Source organism: Macrobrachium nipponense, chromosome 3 (assembly GCF_015104395.2).
Source record: "Macrobrachium nipponense isolate FS-2020 chromosome 3, ASM1510439v2, whole genome shotgun sequence".
In the NCBI taxonomy this organism is placed as follows: Eukaryota; Metazoa; Arthropoda; class Malacostraca; order Decapoda; family Palaemonidae; genus Macrobrachium; species Macrobrachium nipponense.
In genome coordinates, this window is record NC_087202.1 from 89,609,495 (window position 1) to 89,626,994 (window position 17,500).

At 31.8% G+C, this 17,500-nt stretch overlaps 1 long non-coding RNA gene across 1 annotated transcript in view; it reads right to left on the bottom strand.

Annotated features, from left to right (window-relative positions):
- The window catches only part of LOC135222244 (uncharacterized), a 120,866-nt gene that overhangs the window by 443 nt on the left and 102,923 nt on the right, over positions 1-17,500 (bottom strand). The gene's annotated exons all lie outside the window — the stretch shown is intronic.

Genomic DNA, 17,500 nt, shown 5'->3' on the forward strand with positions numbered 1-17,500 from the left:
TTTATCTCGAATCTGCCAGTCAAAAAATTATATAATTTTTTGCTTTAAATTGATATGATTATGTGTAAGCGAGTGGCCAGGTAGAAAACGAAGTAAGTGCATGTTTATGTCAAAGCCGACGGCATGACAGCATTTCAAACTCAGAGGTTTTAAATCTAGGATAAAACGATAACAGCATTATGTCCCTAACAGTGTGCAAGTCTGATTTGATGAAACTGACGCTCAAAAATCTGAAGTTGCACTAAGCTTTTAGACAGCTAGACCACAGAGAAGAAGCGGGAATGAAGGCAACGTAAATGTCTTAAAAATTGGGTACGGCTATTATGGGACCAGAAGGGACGCTGCTAAGACCTTTTAGTATTGCCTACATGCACATGAGGTGTATTTAATGGTTTGCGGGGATATTGTGTGTGTATATATATATATTATAATATATATATATATATATATATATATATTAATAATATATAATATAGTTATATTCAATATTATTATTTATATAGTATATATTTATATTATATTATATATTATAATATTATATAATTATTATTAAATTATATATTATTAATTATTCTAATTATTATATTAATTATTATATATTCTTATATATATCTATTTATATAGATATATATATATATATATATAGATATTATATATAAACATGCATATTGCCTTAACTCGCGTTGTTAATGGAACTGGGCATATCTTGTAATTTCATTCAGATCTGGTTGTGTGATAAAATCTAATTATATTTCCGTTGGGCTTCATCCCATTCCTTCGCAATGGTTCATTGAAATCTGCATCAGATGTAGTACTGCAAACATAGTAGTAAACACAATGTTATTAGGGAAAGAGGATAAGACTCTGCTTTATCCTGCATTATTAAGATTAAGAAATAAATCAAATTTAAGTTTGTATGCGGATCCATTTCAAAATTCAATCAAATATTCCTAAGCCAGTAACAAGTTAAAAGATTATACAATCATTAGTGGCTGACAAAGATGAGTAAAGGTCACATTAATAAAGTTCTTTAATAAAGGATTCTTGAAGGGCATCCAGAACATTTCCATATATCCTACTTAAAAAAAAAAATTAAAAAAAGACCACATCCATATCCAGTAACTTATCCAGATCAATTATCTTATTGCTCTTTATCTCTGAAAACCTTTCGAAATTTCATTACAATCGATAGGTCAAGTTTTTGAGATCTCCGATGAAAATTATGTTTGAATCCGATTATACAAATATATTGACATCCATCCATAAAATTTCATCGAAATCCGTTGACAGCATTTTAGAATGTTTAATTGCCAAGACGACAAACAGACGAACTACCAACCATTTAAGCAAACACCTGAAAACAAATCAATAAAAAAAGGCGCCGCGGCGCAATCGAGTTTTCTGTACAGCGTATAATGCTGTATGCAACTCTCAGCCAGGGCCCATGAAAATTTCACCCGCGGTGGTGGCTTGTGTTGTTAGCATGTAATGCGGTGCCAGACACACGACCATGGTTACCCTTAACCTTAATAAAAACTACTAAGGCTAGAGGGCTGCAATTTGGTATGTTTCACTGGGGGGGTGGGGGTGGATGATCAAAATACAATTTGCAGCCCTCTAGCCTCAGTAGTTTTTCGATCCGAGGGTGGGCAGGAAAGTGTGGACGGACAAATAGCGCCATCTTAAAAGTTTTCTTTTACTGGAGAGAAAAAAAAAGAAAGAAAAAAAAAAAAAAGGGTAAGCGCGGGAATAGATGACCTGATTCCAACATCGCTGGCGAAGAGTAAATGCAAATATCCGGTGATCCCCATCCGCTGTTCTAATGGTCCCAGAGATAAAAGCTGTAGTGTCAAGTGAGCCCGAATAAGTAGTCTAATTAGTTCTCGTTTCAACCTTTGATCTTTCGTAGAGACGTCCCCTTTACAGAGTTCTCTGTTGAAAACTTCATACCGAGACTGCATGAGAGAGAGAGAGAGCAGAGGATTAGAGGGGGGGGGGAGAGAGAGTACGAGAGAGAGAGAGAGAGAGAGAGAGAGAGAGAAATGTGCTTAGCATGTACGAAACAGTCATACAACCTAGACTCCCTTGAGAGGTATTCCCAAACATTTCCCCAACTGGTACTATTCAGCGCAGCCAATTCAGCGCCAAGACATTTCAGTGCCGGAAATAATTACATAAACCAGCTTTTACCACTGTTCCATCGTTCTTACGTCTGTTTGGAAATTGTTGGAGTATTACCATATTTTCTTCTTGAAAAATCATTGAGAGTAACTATTGCGTAAACAAGATTTTACACTTGTTTCATTGATACCGCTCTTACTGTCGGTTTAGTTTTTGTTAGAGTTTTACTTCCAGACTTCTTGTAAAAATCATAATCCTTTTAGTATTTTTAGTATTTTGTTAGCATTAAGCCAAACAGTACAAAGCCAGAGAGGACGAGTGAAATTCAGTCGGTCATGGATATATATATAATATAGAGATATAAATAGATAAATATATGATATAATATAGTATATATTATAAATATAGTATATAGATATGTTAATATTATATATGATATATGTAAGATATAGAGTAGAGAATAGATATATATATATATATATATATATATATATAATCTATAGCATATATAGATATATATATAGATACTGATAGATAATATATAATATATATATAATAGATATAATAATAAGAAATATATATATATATAATATATATAGATATAGATAATATAATATATACTATAATAGAAGGAGATATATATATATATATATATATATATATATATATATATATATATATATATATATATATATATATATATATATATATATATATATATATTTATATATATATATATATTTATATATATATATATATATATATATATATATATATATATTATATATATATATATATATATTATATTATATATTATTATTTTATATGTTATATGTTATGTGTTATGTTATATGTTATATATTACACATATACTATATATACATATATATACACATATATACACACATATATATATATATATTTATATAAATATATATTTAATAAATTATATACCACACATTCGATAAAGATAGTTAGACACAAGCAGGTGTTCTGCCATGAAGACGGGAGGTGTCGAGCAAGAATTCATACGTTACAAGAAGTAGTCCTCAAGAAAATTAATGAGAATACTCATCCTCCATCTGCACTTACGGTAGAAAATGAAATTAGAGGGTGTTTGTTCCATTTATCGCAAAATTTACTAAAGCAAAACAAAAGTATGGGTCACATGGTTTCGCATACTAACAATGCTGATTTTGCTTTACAAGTTATTATGACATTATATCTTTCGTTTGTACCAGTAAATGACGCTGACCGTCATGTGGATGCTCTAGCATCGTACTTACGTGAGGAACTAGTTCCTATATTAATCTGGTTTGAGGAAAACTACATAGGTCGTCCAGGCCAGAGTGAAATTGGACGAAGATCTCCCTTGATTCCCCCCTAACATCTGGAACATGTATCAACGAACTATTCAAGGACAAGATAGAACTAATAACCATGCTGAAGCGGTTGCAAGCAGAACTAGGAATGTTGCATCCAACTATCTGGAAGTTCATTGATGCGCTTAAGCGAGTCTAAAGAGGACGAGATGAATATTTAGAAAAACTTGCAGCTGGACATTCGCCAGAGCCAAAATTACTGAAATATAGAAAAGCAGACGAAAGGATTGTAAAGATTGTATCGGAGTATGGCAGCAGAAATGAAGTGGAATATTTGCAAGGTATTGCGCCCAATATATTAAACAGTTTTTCTGAATTTGCATCTTGGACGATTCTCTTAGAATCAGTGTGTAATTTTTTTATATCAAATATTGTTTCATCTTTCCTATTGTTTTAATACCATACTTTCCTCTTGAAAATTATCTTTAAGTGTGATTATTGCCTAAACTTTTACACTTGTTTCACTACTTTTTAGAATAATTTTTTAGCCTGGTATGGCGCTGAATGGTCCCATCCCAACATTGTTATATATTTCCCAATAACGGACTCGATACATAGCTTCAAAGAATTTGATCTCAGAGATAGAATGTTTTAAGGAACGCCTAAATTGCTTTACCAAACTGAAGCAACAATATACTAGAACGTATATAAGTTCTGAGTATTAATATTCGAACTCATCTTAGATTTATATTCACTTTTAGGCATGGGTGCCAAGCACTGTGGCAACAAAGTCCGTTCAGCGCTGAAACGGAAATTGACAGTGAAAAGGTTAGAAAGGTATAACAGGAGGGAAACCTCACAGTTGACTCTGAGGGTGGAAAGTAAAATAAAAGAAAGAGAATATGAACAGAGGGAGAGTAAAAGGAATGAAAAGGGCTGCAGATAGGGGCCGATGGGACGCTGCCATTTTATAAAATTTATGAGAAAGTATTACCTTTTATTAGTTGGTAACTATTGTCTCCATTTGTTTTACCAAAGGGTTCAGGGTAAAAGATTAAATAAAACAAAGGTAAATGTTTCTATGAAAAATCACAATGCTTTACCATCATAAAGCTAGATATTACATTTTTTCAAAATTAGATGTGATAAAAAGAATATCTAATTATTTTTTCCTCTTCTGTCTTTCTCTCTATCCATCTTAGCTACGACCTACAAGAGTCGACTAAAACTTGTCAACATAAAAAAACTAGAATTCAGAGAAAGTGCCCACTCATCCTCCTCGAGAATCGAACAAGAGTCGTCTAGTTTTGTGAGCTGGACCTACTACCACCAAGCTGAGAGAGAGAGAGAGAGAGAGAGAGGAGAGAGAGAGAGAGAGAGAGAGAGAGAGAGAGAGAGCTATATAGTCTATGGATTTTTATTTCATAGCTTTGACGTGATCTTGTTTCTTGAATAATTTGAAGTATCTGACAAACACCAGAAATCTCAAATACTCCACTCTACTGAGGTCGTTGTCTTGTTAGCTTTTAATTTGGGATGTTTGCCTCCCTCTATAAATACATACTAACAGAGTCTTTCTCAAATTCTAAAAGAGAAAAGATAAGTGAACTGGTATTTAATGGAAGACCACTGCATTGTCTGTAATTTGGTAACTGTAAACTCTCAAGGATTCTTGGCTATTCCTGCGGAATTTAAATTGAATTTCATAGAAAGCGCCATTGTTTGCCTACTTCTGACACATTACGAGATACATTATAACTAAAACCCGCTTCTTGAAAGCTGAATTGATAAGATCACTAAAACCAAACAGCCAAACCAAAAGCAGCTTAGGTTGGACTCTTAGTCAAGGTAGTAGAATTTAGCAAAAATAATTCCTTATGGGTATCATATGTTCCTTAGGTATGATGAATTTATGGAGTCTTAAAATATCAATGTATTATATATATATAATATATAATATATATATATATATATAATGTATATATATATAGTATATATATATATATATATATATATTATATCATATATATATATATATATATAGATATAGATAACTAGATAATAGATAATAGATAAGAGATAATAGATAATAGATAATAGATAATAGATAATAGATAATAATAATAATTATAATAATATAATAATATATTATAATATTTTTTTTTTTTTTTTTTTTTTTTTTTTTTTTTTTTTTTTTTTTAAGTAATAATAAATTAATAATACAGTTTATACATTATTACATTATATTATATATATATATGTATATATATCTAATCTATATTCTTATATATAATTATGTTACTTAATTATTAATACCCTTTTTGGGATAAGTTATACCCAAGGTGATGTAAACTTGAATCTTCATAGGTGTGCTTCCATATGAACAACCCCCACACCTCGCCCCCCAACGCACATATATGTGACTGTGAAATATTTTGTTAACACCGGATTCGACCTAATAAAAGGAGCCCATAAAAATGCCAAAATATACAAAGTTAATACTATGAATTTCGGAGAACAACTGTCTCCCTCTACGGGTAGGAAATGAATGATTTAAGAGTTACAGAAAAGCCATATTTATGCGGAGAAGGATATTTTTATTTCTTAATCTTCTTAATCGCTGGTTGGAGGAAGATCTTAAATATAAGTAGCGCTGTACCCGTCCTTTGGATGTATTACAGAATGCACATTCACTTCTAAATGACTGGACGTATATCTTTCCCCAGCCAATGCTACTGTTACTGACCGGCTCAGTCGGGCATTGCCGGCCGACGGTAGGCACATAAATGTTGTGACAGGTTGATGTTAAATGCGTTTTTAGTCATTTACGTTAACTCATGGTACCAAATTTGAATGCAGAAGGCCCCCATCTTTGACCCTTTGGACCCTCATTCCCAAAGGAGGGCTGTGGTCCCCTGCTATCAAGGTGGGAGTAAGTTGGCTATGACTCTTCCTCCCCTGGTCGTTAAGTTGAAAGGGCTAGGCCTCTTGTCCCCTAGTTTTGTTGGAAACCCTTGGGCATGGGGGTTGTCCCTCCTTACTATTGAGGGTGCCTTATGGCCCCCGTATTTTGGGTAGCCTGATTAACCTAACCTACAGAAACACCTATATTAATGTCAACTCTGAAAGTCGTAAAAATGATAGGCTATGAAAAACAGGGGTTATGACCCCCGTAGAAACAGCCCTCAAATTTCAGATTCTGACAAATACATCCCTGGGGGGAGGGAATTAGAGGGTAAAAATCTAGTAGCCCTATCTGTCAACTCCAAAAATTGTAAAAACTGATGGGTATGAAAAAGAGGGGTTATGACACCTTAGAAATGGCCCTCAAATTTACCAGTAGAACCAATATAAGATTGGTCACAATCGGTCACAATCGATGCAACGGATTTCATATTGGTCCCAATTGGGGCAAGGGATTTCTTATACTCATTGCCTCAATTGTGACCAATCCTATATCGGTTTGCTGGTAAATCACTCCCCCGGAGATTCTTGTAACATAAACGTTCAGTAAGGTAATGGCCAACAGAGGTCAACTATTTTTAACCACATAAATAACCATAATCAAAGAAGAAACTGGAATTTGTCACACACAATTTAAAACAGCAATGTTGATTCGAACACCAGATGATAGAATCACCACTGATTTTTCTGTAACTCTCTGTCATTCATTACCTGCCTGTAGAGGAGACTCATGGTATTTGTGGATTGTGTGTGTGTGTATATATATATATATATATATATATATATATATATATATATATATATATATATATATATATATAATATGTGTGTGTGTCTGTGTGTATATATGAAGCCACAAATACCACGAATTCATTTTACCTTGAGAATGACTTATTCCAAAAATGAATTACTCAATAACAAGCTCACTGCCAGAATCTAACTTATGCCTATTAGGTTAGAAACAGATTATATATATATATATATATATATATATATATATATAATATATATATATATATTATATATATATATATATATATATACATACATACATTATATACATATGTATGTAATGAGTAATATATATATATATATAGTATATATATATATATATATATATATATATATATATATATATATAATATATACACCTTAATCTATTTTCCCACGAGAGGATACTCGCTGTAAGTAATCTCATATGTTCCTGTCTGCTGGAAATTTCGGGTTTATGCTAATCTATTCCTCTCATAACAGATGTAAATTCCATGTCTGTGGTTCGGGTCAGCACGCAGAAGAAAGAAGAATTCTTTCAAATATTTTTAGAGTAATTTATGAGACAAAAATGCGCAGAGAAGGATATTTTTATTTCTTTTCATACTTGTACAAATCACATAAAATAAAATCACGCATTTTGTATGAAGATGACAGTGCCTGTTGTGATTAGGGTTTGTGTTATCACAGTATTCAACATATCTGTTTCATGTTATCAGTCAACTACGCGTCAAATTCCCAAAGAAACAAAAACCTGTGATAATGCTGACGTTCGTAGAACTCACCGCGCCATGGCATGATTTAAGATAATGATTGTATTGTACTCCCTTTATTAGGTAAAGTATACAGCAGCAACGCGAAGCACAAGCTAAACTTAATGCACAAAGTATTTAGAAAGTGAGCGTGTCTTGTCAGTACCAACAGCCAATTTAGAACTAAACAAACATGAAAGAGTAAATAACACAACTGCATAAGCAAGCAAATAGTACCCTTCCGGCCTATGCATTCAGTTTGAGTATTCGAATTATCCCTTAAACGTACCGAAACCAATACCCTAATTCAACTGAGAAATCTTACAAATGTTTTCCAAGCATTCATGCAATGGAATTTTGTTTTTCCTTTGATATTTTTAACAATGTTTTATCCTTTTGTTATCTTAGTCATTGGCATGTTCATATTTATATATCCATTTCCGACACTTGGCTGTCTTTATTCATAGATATCTTTCTCTATCTTGTTCTGTCGCTATGAGCCTTATTTATTGATTTTTCTTATAACATTATTATATTTGGTAAAAAAAATCCACAATTATATATTAAAATATATATCTATTTTAACGTCTACACTGATAAGGGTCGAATGTCTTTTTTTACATAGAAATTATTATAAAACATATTTTAATATACAATATATAATTGTGAATTTTTTACAATTTCTTTTCACGAGACCGTAAATTTCTTAACATTAGTATATTTACTCATTCCTAAAGCCTGTACTGCTAACAAACGAGCTTATCAACTGATATAAATCGTCTAGAAGTTCTTAATGCACTGTTCCAGAGAAGTCATAATTGTTCCCTAAGGAATAATTAAATCTCAATATGCTGAATTGACTTGGCTGTCAGAATGACTGCCTGCAATTATCACCAAAATAGGTTCGATATCCTCGACCAGATTTCACTCATTTTTCTTGGGATGGGAGGAGGTGAAATATTTGATAGGGTTTATTGACGGAATGTGGGCTGTCTTTAGTTTCAGATATTGGAGGTTACATCAGCTCTCTCTTGTTCGTATTGCATTTTCAAAGCCATTGAATGGCCAGTCAATTCGTTTCCATTTCATTCCGAGCTATATCACACGCCAAGAAAAGAGATTTCGTTTTATTACTAATTTTCAGTTTTCCAATAACTGTTCAATAACAATGCACTTGACTGACTCTGAAGAGTTTGAATCGACGCAGAAATTAAAAGCTTTACGGGAAGATTTACATCTCAAGAATCAAAAGACTTCTACTGCTGGGAACAGATCAAATCTGTAATTTCCACCCAAAATAAATCTGACTTTAAGTTACAGACTGGCTGTTTTAAAATGTGCCACCTTTATTACAGGAGAAGCCCTAGCTTTTAATAGAAGCGGTCAATAGGAGTCATAAGTGGTTGAAGGGCAACCAGGAGTGCAGGTTTTTAATGCGATAAAAGCATGAAGTCTCAACCGTCTCAAGGAAATAAAATTCATGTCACGTTACCCACACTACTACTAAAACATATAATTTATAAACATTGATCTACGTCAAAAATACAGAACATATCTAGGAGTCATGGTTAACGCTGTTCTGACTTCAATACAAATATAAAAAAATCTCAGCCGTTTCTTTTAATTAGTCCATTTCGATACTAACCTTAAAACAGGAACATCAGAAAATAACCGGAAACAATAAATTCGAAGTTTTTTAGACTAAAAAAATTAACACAATATTTTAAGCTAAATTACTTCCAAATGAAACAAGTTTTGTACTAAAGAGGAGGTAGTATGGTAATTCCTCGTTAGGTCTGGCTTTAAGATATACCGTTAATTCTCTCATATTCTTCACTATTAAGAGTTTCTACAGAGATTTCGTCAGGTACAAAATACTTACTTTTATGAAATTATTTCCTCTACCACCAGCAGTATAAATCCTAATTTATACATTGTTTTATCATGCATTGAATTTAAAATTGTAACACCGGCGATGTCCAAAATTAATATTACACACACACATAATATATACAAATATAATATATATATAGTATATATTTAAAAATATATATATATATATATAAATATGTATATTATGTATATATAAAAATAGATATATTATGTATATATAATATAGTATATATATATATCATATATATATATATATATATACATATATATATATATATATATATCTATATATATATATATATACACATATCCACAGGTGAAAAATAAGAGACAGGGTGTAGGTCCTGACCGGTTTCGGCTTTATTTTCAAGCCATTGACAAAGGACTGATACATAGTATTAGAACTCACGAGTATATATACTACAAAGACAGTACTGACGAACATACACACAACCGTTTGAGACTGCAGATCCACCCACAGGCAGGTGTCAAGGTAGGAGTGGCTTTCAAAAATCATTTGGCTAAAATTTACAATAAATTCTCAAGGGATACTACCGCTTAGGGTACAAGTCCACGCCTGACAGGTGTCAGGGAGGCGGGGTTGAACATCTCATTACCACTACTGCCCCCTTTACTGTGTTTACAAATATAATAATCCTATTTTTCATATATCTCTACAGCCTACCTTAAAATTTAAACAGTTTACAAATTTCTTTGGATATTAAAGGATCAAGTTTATACATTCCTTGACTGATGTTCATATTATTGTTGTAACTTTCTTTTATAAAACTAGATTCAATTATATTCCTTTCCAATGCATTATTAGAACACACCAGCTTTTTTGCCCCTTCCCAGTTAATAGCATGATTGTTCTCACTAACATGTACAAATATACCACTATTTCCCTGTGCATATCTCACACATTGTTTATGTTGTTCTATTCTTTTTTCCAGTGCTTTCCCCGTTTGACCAATGTAAAAGTTGTCACAAGACTTACACGGGATTTTTTATACACATCCTTTAGCATTGTCGGGGAGTTCTTAATAAGTACCTAATTCATTGAACTGAAAAAAGATAACGATATACACATGACAAAAGCAGATAAATCAGGTGCCCTACTAATTTTAAACAAAAATGAATACACAGTAAAAATGGAAAGTCTTTTGGGTGATAATAGCACTTATAAAGAATTAAATAAGAACCCGATAGAAAGTGTGAATAGTGGTTTCAATAAAAAAGTGAAAAATCTGTTAAAAGGCAACGAAAGCCTCATAAAGAAGGTGTGTGTGACCTCTCCATCGCTACCGTATATGTATGGTACGATAAAAACTCATAAAACAAACTTCCCTGCCAGACCAATTATCAGCTCAGTGGGTTCCGCATCTTATAAATTAGCAAAATATTTAGTGGATACCCTTAACCCATTGGTAGGTAACATCTCTAATGCCAATATTAAGAATAATGTGGACTTGATAGATAAACTAAATAGTGTAAAAGTTAATAGTGAATCGAAACTTGTGAGCTTTGATGTAGTATCTCTATTCACAAAAGTGCCTATTGATGATTTATTGGAGTTTCTATCGGAATTATTAGAAAACAAACAACTGGATATTCCATTTTCTAAAAGCACCTTAATTGAACTAATAAAATTATGTGTTAAAGACAGTAAATTTGAATTCAATGGAAAATTCTACTCACAAAAATTTTGATATGGCAATGGGAAACCCTCTGTCCCCAGTGCTAAGTAATTTATATATGGAATTTTATGAAAAGAAAATTTTAAGTAATATAATTCCACGCAATGTACCTTGGTTTAGATATGTTGAGGACATAATTTGTGTATGGCCAGGGAACGAAGATGTAAATAACTTTTTTACCAGGTTAAATCAATTAGTACCATCAATTAAATTTACTATGGAAATAGTGGATTTAAGTATAGTGTTTACAGAAAACCTACTAATATTTCTTCCTATGTACATTTCTATTCTGGACAAAACAATAAGGTTAAAAGATCAGTGTTTGCATCCATGTTTTTAAGAGCACTACGAGTATGTAGCCCAAAATATATAGATGAGGAGATAGATAAGATTCGGAATACAGGCAAGAAACTGAAATATCCAGATAATGTACTAAACAATGCATTAAAAGCGGCAAAAAAGACCATGTATCAAAATCAAAAAGAACCTTACAACAACAAAAATTTGCTTGCACTACCTTATAATAATAATATGAAAAATATCCCACATCTCCTGAAGAATTTTGGTGTTAATGTAGTTTTTAAAAACAATAAAACAATGAAACAGGTACTTAAAAAGAACTCCCCCGACAATGCTAAAGGATGTGTACATAAAATCCCGTGTAAGTCTTGTGACAACTTTTACATTGGTCAAGCAGGGAAAGCACTGGAAAAAAGAATAGAACAACATAAACAATGTGTGAGATATGCACAGGGAAATAGTGGTACATTTGTACATGTTAGTGAGAACAATCATGCTATTAACTGGGAAGGGGCAAAAAAGCTAGTTTTATAAAAGAAAGTTACAACAATAATATGAACATCAGTCAAGGAATGTATAAACTTGATCCTTTAATATCAAAAGAAATTTGTAAAATGTTTAAATTTTAATGTAGGCTGTAGAGATATATGAAAAATAGGATTATTATATTTGTAAACACAGTAAAGGGGGCAGTAGTGGTAATGAGATGTTCAACTCCGCCTCCCTGACACCTGTCAGGTGTGGACTTGTACCCTATGCGGTACTATCCCTTGAGAATTTATTGTAATTTTTATCCAAATGATTTTTGAAAGCCACTCCTACCTTGACACCTGCCTGTGGGTGGATCTGCAGTCTCAAACGGTTGTGTGTATGCTCGTCAGTACTGTCTTTGTAGTATATATACTCGTGAATTCTAATACTATGTATCAGTCCTTTGTCAATGGCTTGAAAATAAAGCCGAAACCGGTTAGGACCTACACACTGTCTCTTATTTTTCACCTGTGTGATAAATGAATCACGTGCTAAAGTGATTATAATCATATATATATATATATATATATATATATATATATATATATATATATATATATATATATATATATATATATATGTAAATGTGTGTATAATACTGTATGTAGAATAATTATCCGTTTAAAATTATAGTTTAATCAGCATTCGCCTTTTCACGTACCTGAACAACCTTTGCTTCGTGAGGTTTTTTTCATTTATATATTTTCGGAAGTGTCGGTTGTGTGGTTGCCGGGAAAGAAATATTGAGCAAATATGCTTCAACAAATAGTTTTCCAATGGCGTTGTTTTATAAAAGCCTCTTACGTCGACAGCCCTTTTCAAAAGCATATCAATCATTTTTCTTTCTTCTGATAACGAGTTATCTTCGTTTCCACTCTTATTTGCCCATACCAAATATTTTTTTTCGGTTTTTTTTTTTTTTTTAAAGAATGGTGTTCGGCAGGCTTGTCATATATTTCCAGGTTTCAATATTATTATTATTATTATTATTATTATTATTATTATTATTATTATTATTATTATTATTATTATTATTATTTCAGTAAATAAAACAAAAACACACAGAAGGCCATTGACTTGAAATTCAAGCTTCCAAAGAATGTTGGTTTCAACCTCCCACTGCACACCCCACACTGCAGCAGTAATTGATCATGACACAGATCCAGTGACTTTCAATTGCCCTGGGGGAGACGCGAACCCACGACACCTGGGTACGAATAAAAATAAACACAAAATTCAAGCCAAGCGAGATTAAAGTAGACGATGAATGATATCGAAAGGAACTTTCATATCACAAGTTACAATAACGCTCCATAACGTCTTCCTTGAAAACTTCCCATCTCATCAAAGGTTTCTGTAATTTACGTGAAACACGGTTGTTCTAAGTAGTGGTCGTACATAATGTCGGATGTTTTTCTCTCAAGGACAGAGGCTATGCGTTCACCGACTCAATGAAGGCTAAAATGAAAATCATCACAAAACTAGAAATCATTCGGAGAGATCTTTTCTAGCTAAATCCACGTCAAAATCCACGCATTTCTTCATAGGCCCCACGCCCCCTCCCCTGTACAGAATTCGGTGAATTCCGGTAATACCCTTTGGAGATATGTTCCGCAAAAATGAATAGGCGATCAAAACTATTCCAACCTTTCAATAATTTGCACCGATACTCATCGGTACCTAACTGGCGTATCTTGTAGACAGACAAGCAGGCAAAAATAAATGTCCTGCTTGCAAGTCCACATCCGGATCCACCTGAAAACAGCAACTTTTCCGTGGCTCACTGGCCCTCCATATCACAAATTTTCACTGAGCCCGTCCCGCCCATAAATTTTTCAGACTGCTTGTGAACAGACGACCACAGGTAAACATACCATCAAACTTCATTAGTGGAATTAAAAAGGAAACAAATCAACCTAAACAATTTTTTCCTTAGAGTCTGCCATTTACCTCTACCGTAACAAAGCAGATAACGCACTGTATATCTTAAAGATTAGTCATACATTCTGCGCAATCAGGTCGATTGAAGACTTAATGGATGGACGGGCAAAGCGGTTGTTATATCGTCATTTTGAAGATTATCTGACTGATGCTTCACGGGCTTATAGTCTGTTTATGCTATGCTCAAGGTGGATTAGGACAATATATTTTCGAGATGAAATATTCCTAGACTGATTAACATCAACGGGCAGTAAATTCTTTGCTATATTAACCTTTTATGCATGAAACTCCAGAGAAAGAAGAATTTCTTCGTGTTCGCTGTTGAGTCAAAATTAAAATCGATGTTTATTAACTTTTTCTGACAGACTGTCTGCATGGGTGTCTGCCAGTAATTTTTTTTCCTGATACCTCGTTTTTCTGTTAAATAAATGCATACATATACATATACATATACATATACATATACATATACATATATATATATATATATATATATGCTGGAAGTAAACCCTCTTTTAAACATGTTTTATTAAAAGTAATTGCTGCCTCAGCTGCATTAATTTTATACAGGTTCTTCTCTATTTTTCTAATTATTGCTTTCTCATTGTTGCTTAAACTGGTGAGCAACGCACCGAAGGTTGACATATCTCAATCAGGTAGAACGATTGGATTTTATTGGTAAAAATTTCAGTTGGGGTAGTCAAATTTTCGGGTATATCCCGTAGAGTTTATTACAGATAAGAATTGATGTTATTATAATATAATAAATATATATATATATATACTAGAATTATATAGTATAGTATATATATATATATACAATATATACATATAAGATATCTACATATATATATATATACATAATATATATATACCATATATATACATATATATAAATATATATACATATATATATATATACATATATATATATCATATATATATATATATATATATATATATATATATATATATATATAGATATTATACACACACACACAATAAAGAAGGAGACCTATTAGTAAGCCAACTCAACCTCCAAGATCTCCATTAACATGAAAAATATTGTTAGGACATTTACCCAACAAAGGGAGGGTGTAAGAAAATTTGCCTCATTTTAACTCTCTCCACGCCTTCCCCTTCGATAAATCTCTTCAATTTCCTTAGGCCTTCTGACTGCCTTTGAAAACCCTTTTTCAGACAACTGCCAATGAAGTCGAGTATCCTGCCTCAAGATAGCACTAGCGTGACGTCACTGAGACTGGCAAGCTACATCAGACTTTCATACGGGATCAAGAGCTCATAACCATGTGGCAGTCCCATCTGAGAAGTGGGGAAAAAATCTTCCAAGGTTTTAAGAAACAGAGTACTGTCAGCAGAGTCTCAGAACCTACCTCAACAGCGCACTGTCCACACCGGCCCCTTTTGCAATCCCTCCGAGCTGTCCCATGTGGTCCTCTCTCTCAGAAACCCCCCTATTAATTTACAAGCGCAAACCCATAAAGTTCCCCTCCACACCTGTGTGCATCTCGACGAGGCCCTGCATTGCTCTGTCTAAGATTAAGTCTTGTGCCCCTTCTATTCCAATACTGATTTAGTCTTGTGCCCCTTCTATTCCAATACTGATTTAGTCTTGTGCCCCTTCTATTCCAATACTGATTTAGTCTTGTGCCTCTTCTATTCAAATACTGATTTAGTCTTGTGCCCCTTCTATTCCAATACTGATTTCGATTTCTGTTCTAAAGTGTGTTTTCTCATAATACGCTGACTGAGTTAGTACATTGTGTAACGTTAGCGTAAATATTTGTGTACCTGAACCAATTTATTCTGGCACCTTCTCTGCACTTTTCGATTCGCCAAATAGTGCTATTTTTCCCTACGTTACCCCATGTGTTCTCAATTGCAGACGTGTTCACGGCGGAAACCCCAGTTCAACTTGTCAACTTGTCCTCATTGAAGTCTACTCTTCAATGTCCCTTTGAAGAGGATATCCTCATTTGTCTTCACTATTTTGAATTTGTTGTAAATCTACTTACTCAACTGCATGCTGTTCTGCCTGTCTATTTCCACTTCCCCAATCTTCTGATAATGACTGCGATCAAACGTAAATATAGTCAAAGTTAAGTAAACCCAAGTGTTTATCTGCAACATTCGTTGTTGAAGTAAGGCCTTCAGCTCCACCTTATTTTACTTGTACGTCCTAACTGACCCTGCATCTTTGATCAGATCCAGTTAACAATGTGGTAAGTTACTTGCTCCCCAAGTTAGAACATAACACACATACACACACACACATATATATATATATATATAATCTATATGAATATAGTATATATAATATATATATGTATAGATAGATAGATAGATAGAATAAGATAGATAGTAGATAAGATAGATAGATATATAGATAGATAGATAGATTAGATAGATAGATGTGATAGAATATAGATAATATATATAATATATATATATATATATATATATAATATGTATATATATGATATTATATATGTAAATTAATATCTATATATATATAATATATATATAATATATATATATATATATGTATATATATATATATTGTTATAACTATAATATGTATATATCTATAGGATGTATATATAATATATTTAATATATCATATAATATATATATATATATATAAATAATATTATAATGTATATAATATAATTGTATAATATTATGTATATATATATATTATATATATTCATATATAATTATGTCTATATCATATATATATATATATAATTATATATAATATATTATCTATTATCTAATATTATAAAATTATTTGTAATATACATATATGTATATCTATCTATCTTATCTATCTATCTATCTATATAATATAATAATAATAAAATATATAATATAATATATAGATATATAGATAAATTAGATATATATATATATATATATAATATTATATTAATTAACATATATAAATATATATATATATAACATTATCTATAGATATCCTTCTCATATATTAGATCTTATATTATATGTTACATATATATAATATATATCTAATTACATATATCAATATATATAATATAAGAAAATTCATATAATATATTATATATATATATATCCATATATATTCTCTATATCTCTATATGTATATACATATGTATATATATATTATATCTTTATCACCATCTATATATATATAGTATATATATTT